The 7,701-nt window shown below is 33.5% G+C and overlaps 1 long non-coding RNA gene across 1 annotated transcript; it reads right to left on the reverse strand.

Annotated features, from left to right (window-relative positions):
• Nucleotides 1-6,174: 6,174 nt before the first annotated feature.
• Nucleotides 6,175-7,365, reverse strand: LOC145063185 (uncharacterized). Its single transcript, XR_013687869.1, has 4 exons — nt 7,014-7,365; nt 6,669-6,934; nt 6,520-6,580; nt 6,175-6,410 (listed from the first exon to the last, which is right to left on the reverse strand). It is a non-coding gene; the product is annotated as an uncharacterized LOC145063185 (long non-coding RNA).
• Between the last annotated feature and the right edge of the window lie 336 nt (nt 7,366-7,701).

Genomic DNA, 7,701 nt, shown 5'->3' on the forward strand with positions numbered 1-7,701 from the left:
TGGTCATGTATGGGTGTTGGTTGTGGGTTTGGACCTCATTAGGTCATGTATGGGTGTTGGTTGTGGGTTTGGACCTCATTTGGTCATGTATGGGTGTTGGTTGTGGGTTTGGACCTCATTTGGTAATGTATGGGTGTTGGTTGTGGTTTTTGACCTCATTTGGTCATGTATGGGTGTTGGTTGTGGGTTTGGACCTCATTCGGTCATGTATGGGTGTTGGTTGTGGATTTAGACCTCATTTGGTCATGTCCATAGTGTTGGTTGTGGGTTTGTACCACATTTGGTCATGTATGGGTGTTGGTTGTGGGTTTGGACCTCATTTGGTCATGTCCATAGTGTTGGTTGTGGGTTTAGACCTCAGTAGGTCATGCATGGGTGTTGGTTGTGGGTTTGGACCTCATTTGGTCATGTATGGGTGTTGGTTGTGGGTTTGGACCTCATTAGGTCATGTATGGGTGTTGGTTGTGGGTTTGGACCTCATTTGGTCATGTATGGGTGTTGGTTGTGGGTTTGGACCTCATTAGGTCATGTATGGGTGTTGGTTGTGGGTTTGGACCTCATTTGGTCATGTATGGGTGTTGGTTGTGGGTTCGGACCTCATTTGGTAATGTATGGGTATTGGTTGTGGGTTTTGACCTCATTTGGTCATGTATGGGTGGTGGTTGTGGGTTTGGACCTCATTAGGTCATGTATGGGTGTTGGTTGTGGGTTTGGACCTCATTTGGTCATGTCCATAGTGTTGGTTGTGGGTTTGTACCACATTTGGTCATGTATGGGTGTTGGTTGTGGGTTTGGACCTCATTTGGTCATGTCCATACTGTTGGTTGTGGGTTTGGACCTCATTAGGTCATGTATGGGTGTTGGTTGTGGGTTTGGACCTTATTTGGTCATGTATGTGTGGTTGTTGTGGGTTTGGACCTCATTAGGTCATGTATGGGTGTTGGTTGTGGGTTTGGACCTCATTAGGTCATGTATGGGTGTTGGTTGTGGGTTTCGACCTCATTTGGTCATGTATGGGTGTTGGTTATGGGTTTGGACCTCATTTGGTAATGTATCGGTGTTGGTTGTGGGTTTGTACCTCATTTGGTCATGTATGGGTGTTGGTTGTGGGTTTGGACCTCATTAGGTCATGTTTGGGTGTTGGTTGTGGGTTTGGACCTCATTTTGTCATGTATAGGTGTTGGTTGTGGCATATAAATTATTATTATAAATAATTACGCCTACTAGACCATAGTATTATTTTGGTTATATAATAATATTTTTCCCTTGTATATATAATTTTTTAACTTTATATATTTTTTATTTCAAATAGTCATAAATGTTTTTCCAAGAAATAAATTGTTAACTTAGAAGGACCAAATATGTAATATTTATATTCTTACCAAATAAATCATCATAATTTTTGAAAAGGCAGGTCATGTTTCCAAACCACGATTTTTTCTTCTAATCGTGTGGGATTACTATGAGATAAAATTTTGCAACAAATTTGAATCTGTCAAACGAATTTAAACAAAAACTAATGAGATGCAAATATTTTTTTGTATGGTTTTTGGGCTCCAAATCAAAGCGGGAAATCTTCATCTATCGCCCCGCCAAAACTATTAAGATCAATCCATCGGATGAAGGAAATTCCGGTAATTTTTAGGTAACCTCCATCAATTTAGGACCTATTAAATCATTTTAATATTTAATAGACTGTCATTTATTCCACCATTGTTTTGTTTAGCGTTTGGTTATATCCCAGAGGGATCATACTTCAGTTCATCATTCATCAAGCTTTCTAGTGTAACTATGTTGTTTGTGTACATATAGTTTCAGTGTTATTGATTGTATTGATCACGGATCATGCATAACAAAAAGAATTTTGATTCTTCATATTGGTGTGCTTCTTGCACACCAACTGTTCGATGAAATGTTTATGTGAGCAATTGTCTGTAATATTATTTGTTCATACATTATCATTAAACTTATAAACAATCAAACTTATTTTCAATCTGTTTTGTCAATAAAAGAATCATGGAGGTTGACAAGGAACAACATGAGGATATCCTTGACTATAATACAAAATATGAGCTAGATGATGGAAACCAAGAATATGATTCGCATACAGAGAATGGTGAAAATGAAGACATTCACTACAATAGGCAATCAGATTCGGAAGAAGAAATCCATAAAACAGTTCCTACAAAATCACATAAGAAGAGGGGCATGACTCGATTGCCAAAACTGAAGACTGAATATGTCAATTCTGGTGGAAAAAACCGTGTCAGGTTTGATGAATTTGGTAGGTTTACAGGGAAGAATAATGCAGTCTTTGTTAGCTATTTGGGTGATCTTTTCCGCGAGAAGGTGGGATTAAGTGCTCATTGCTGGAAAAAGTTAAACCGGAAATGAAGGACAAACTATGGGAAGAGATAACGGTAAATATTTTGCTTCAATTTTTTAATCTGTATAACATAATATATGTACAAATCAAGTTTTAAATACTAACATTCTCATTGTTTTTTTTAGCGCTATTTTGAGGTTCATGAAAGTGGAAAACAATTTGTGATGAATAGACTTGGTATTCTTCTACGGAATTTCAGAAGAAAGTTGTATGCAGATTACATCAAACCACATCTAGGCGATACCGATATGCTTGAAAAAATCCCAGTTCGTTATCGTGCACTAATCACTGAACAAGATGATTAGAACAAATTTGTGACTTATACACAATCTCAAGAGTTTAATGTTAAAATCTTTTTTCAAAACTTATTCATTTATTTATCATAATCTGGGTTCTAAAAGTTCATCACAAATATGTTACTTTTAATTCACAGATTGTATCACTAAGGACTATCAAAGCGAGAAAGATGTCAAAGTATGATCATCGGATGGGACGAGGGGGTATACAACTCTTAGGAGGAAGTTGGTAAGCTACATTAACTTCATATCAGTTTATTTAACATGGTTTTGTTTCATATTCTTTATAATTTTTTTTATCAAGATTGAAGAGAATGTGATTTCGAAGGAGGAAATTCCTCCAAGGTCAGTTATGTGGTGTAAAGGGCGTGAAAGTAAAGGAGAATTTAAGGATGAAGATGTTAAAATCATGGCTGATAAACTAGTAACTTCACTACACTTTTCTTTTTCTTTTACTTTAAATATTTTAATCATTGATATTAAGACAATAATTATTAATTTTTTGTTTAGTAGATGGAACATGAGAAGCAGATAAAAGAAGGACAAGTAAATCTTGAACCGGGAACGGATGCCATGACCTTAGTTTTTGGAAAGGAAAAGGGCGGATTTTAAAAAGTGTCGGCACGGGAGTCACTTACAACCGATATTTCAATGTTCCTCGCAGCAAAGGGTCATCTAAGGAAGAAATTAAAGATCTTAAAGTTGCACTGCATAATGGAAAACTTGAGCTTGAGAAAAAAGATGCTGAACTCAAGGCTTTGTCTACAAAGGTTAATGAACAAAATCAAACACTAAAGCTAGTTTTGGCTCATCTTAATGAAAAAGGAGTTGACTTTCCAAATCTGTCTCATACAATTGTAAGTAATCTTATTGAAAATATTTGTTGTCAATGTTAGTTCTAAATTGCGTTTCTTTTAAACATTTTTCCTATTTCTTTATATTTTCTAGGGTATTTTAAGTGAGAAGATTGTACAGAGTAATGAAACGTCTCATGTTAGTCTCAAAACCAATGAACCTTCAAAACCTGTAACACTAGTATGTTATCATCTTATTAGATCATCGTTGATATATATATATATATATATATATATATATATATATATATATGTTTGATACTGATTTCTGATTTTTCATGTTGGACTTTATATTATGTAGGTTATTCCAAAACCCAACAAAAAACCTGTTCAAACAAAATCTGCAACTGCAGCACCCGATGCAAAATTGATTTCCATGAAATCTGCAACAGTAGTATATACTAACTTTACAGTTTTCAACACTTTTATTTAATCTTTTTTTATTAAAATATATGTTTAAATATGTCTTAAATCTTGATATCAGGCAAATACAAAAACCACCAACAAAACTGTTGAGTCTAAGACTACCACTATTAATCATGACATACCAAAAGTTTCACCAAATAATCCCATTCACCAGGTCAGTGTTTTTTTACATGATGAATATATATTTCTGTTTTTTTTTTCCAGATTATAACATTACTTGTCATTGTAGCCAATCAAGTGTAGTCTATCACATCCGTATAAAAGGAACATCGTTGCCCGCGGTACCATTCACTTATCATCAGAAAGACAATTCATTCATGGAGTTCCTCTACAAGATGATTGCTATAAAATTTCCATTGATGAAGTGGTTGTAAAAACTGCATTTCTACCCCATCAAACTGGAGAATTCAATTTAGTTGAGGATGCATATAAAAGTTTTGTTCCATGGCCAAAATACCTTGTGAAAACCGACTCAGAGGTTTGTTTCGATATGTCCAATACTTTTTTGCATTAAACTTTATTTTATTCATAAAGTACTATACTAACTTTATGATGATTTAATTTTATTGGTTATAATGTTGTTGTTATAGGTACCAGAAATTATATCACATCAAAAATCAACAAAAAGGAAATCAACTTACATATCATCTGATGCCCTTCTTAAGAAGACAAGGAGCAATACAAACAAAAAGAATGCCTAGCTAGTTATGTTTAGGTTTTGGTTTTATGTTGTGTTTGATTTTTTAACCTTTATATAAATTCTTTAAATTACGCAAATTTTCCTTTAATCTTTGATATTTTAATTAGGAATGTAATAAATATATGAATTTCGATTTCAATTATTATTATTATGAATTTTGTTTGTGTTTCATATTGTTGTGTTTCGTTACTTTAATTTAAAGTATTTTCATGTGTCTAAAATGTATAAAAAGTAACAGTAAATAGTAAGTTATAGTGGCTGTAGTACGATTTTTGTCATGTTATATACGTTTTTAATGTCTCTAAAAGTATACAATGGTTACTTTACATCAATTTGTAACGTGTGGCTAAATAGTTAACAATAGTCATAATATACAAGAATTATGAGACTACAATTGATTTAAAGTGATTTTTATTAAAAAAAAAATTGTCACTAAGTTAAACAATAACAACATGGAAAACAATATATGTGGCAAATAAATACCATAATTGATTGTTGTTGAGACTAAATACTAGGAAACCGTCACATAGATCATTAACTATATGTGTCCATTTACCGAACACGGGCATGTTTACCGTAAATTATACGTATCTAAAATATACCCAATAGTCTTAATACGATACCGAATTGCCCTTAATTTTAACAAAATGTGTGACTTTATAATACTTATGATTTTAATTCACTTCTTCGTTTGTCTCTATACGTTAGGTTATAGTCACAAACGTTGATTATTTTTTGTGACTAATAATTAGCAATTCCTCACATATGAAAGTAAAGTACTTATGGCCATTTAGCAAATATGGTCACACTCACCATAATTAAAAGTTTACAAAAGATACACAATAGTCTTAATAAAATTTAAATTGTGTGACCATATGTAAGAAAACAACTACACTAAAACATCATGAATGTCGCATTTTGGTGATATACAGTCACAACGTTAAATAAATATGTGTGACTAATAATTGTTTAACGCTACAATATTGGATATTTCAGGAACAAAATTTCGTACACATTTGCCACACTTTTATACTATGGCCACATGTTTTTATAGCATACAAACACTACATTTTAAAGTGACCATAAGACCCATACGATGGCGTCACCTTCCATCACACTTTGAGTGAAAAAATAAAATGTCACTATACGCATATAGTCACACTTTTTTGGTGTCACTGTAAGTCATTTTTCTTGTAGTGTGAATTACATGTGATTAATATGTAAATTACATGTGAATCACATATAATTCATATGTGATTAACTTGTGAATCACATGTAATTCATAGTTAATTCACTTGTAATTTACATGTGAATCACAAATTAATCATATGTGAATTACATGTGAATCACATGTACTTCATATATGATTCACTTGTGATTTACACATGAATCACATGTAATTCATATTTACATTTGAATCACAAGTGAATCATATGTGAATTACATGTGATTAATATGTGAATCACATGTAAATCACATGTGAATTAATAGTTTCATTCAAAACATGAGTATATAAGAAATGATGATAAATAGTTTAGTAAAATAGAAATTAAAAGATAATTTGGAGTTTGATCTTTATTTACCTCCAGTGTGTGAATATTAACAATAGATCTTTGCACTGATTAATCTTGAGACATTCGTTTGTTAATATATCTAATACTCTTACTGTTTTGTCTATTTATTCAAAATAGACACTGACTCTCAGTTTCAACTCCCTGATGCCTCATGAATCCGTCATAGCTCCTCTCCTGCATAGCAACAATGACAAATTACCTCAAACCATATGTTGAAATATTAAAGCATTAAAGATTCATAAAATTTAAAAGTTAAAATTATGATGAAATTAATGTGGTTTACCTTGATTAGGGAAGATCATCTTCACAGATACTACACCCTCCGCCAGCCATTACAGATGCACCTGCAAAATGCAAACCAATCAGAACGCTAAAACTTGATAAATAAGAACAGAAGAAACACCAAACTTGGTGGGGGTTAGTAATGGTGACCTAATTTCCAGGCGCGATTTAGGAAATCACGTGAAAGAGAGAGTTCAACAACGACTGTTCCGTCGTCAATGAGAAAACGTTCGTTGCCGTCGATGGTAGAAGGTAGTGAGATTACGACGCCCTAAATCTCATTTAATCAATTCGATATTTCAAAGAGAGAAAAAGAGGTTACGTTTGAGCAGAGAGTGGTGGCGCCTAGATGTGTACCTGTAACCACGCGCATTGAAAGAGAATAGAGCCGAGAGAAATGGAAGATTGACATATAACTGGAATGAGTTTAGATTTTTATATGAGATATAACTGAATTGAGTTTCGAAGTAATCACTGAAACAAAATGATATTTACCTGGAACTTGACATCAGGGTCAGAAAGGGGTTTTAGATCTTCGGAGGAGATGTAATCAACAGAATCAACAGTAGGAGCAACAGGATCAAAAGAAGCTACATTTTCGTCATTAACATTCAAATCTACAGGCTGTTTAGGGTTAGGTTTTGTGTTGGAATTCGAAAATTTAATAGACTTTTTAGGGCATTCAGGATTAAGTGCAATGTCGAGTGACGTCATGGACTGCGGATGGATCAAGCTTCTGGTGACGCTTTGCGAGGCAGAGGTTACTTTTGAAGACGGTGAACTGGTAATCGTCTTCTAGTTTGGAATGTAGAGGGGGAATGGCGTCGATCGGAGGAGATGGAGGTGGTTGGACGTGAGGAGATGTGTGTATACGGAGTAATTTATTTTAACCCTAAATACCCTTAATATCATTTAATTTCAATGCCCACGTCCCTTTATTTTTCCACTTATTCACAAAAATACCACAATACATCATAGCCATCCCTTTTTTTGATCTAACGATCCACTTTTATTTCTCGGGTTCTCAGGAAACTATGAGTTCTCAAATGATCCTTAATCTCTCTCTCTCTCTCTCTCTCTATATATATATATATATATATATATATATATAACTACATTAAATTTGGTTGTCTATATTGCATTAATCGGTAAAAGTCATTCATACGCAAAACAAATATTATAT

Source organism: Lactuca serriola, chromosome 7 (genome assembly GCF_051521515.1).
Source record: "Lactuca serriola cultivar US96UC23 chromosome 7, Lser_US96UC23_V15, whole genome shotgun sequence".
In the NCBI taxonomy this organism is placed as follows: domain Eukaryota; kingdom Viridiplantae; phylum Streptophyta; class Magnoliopsida; order Asterales; family Asteraceae; genus Lactuca; species Lactuca serriola.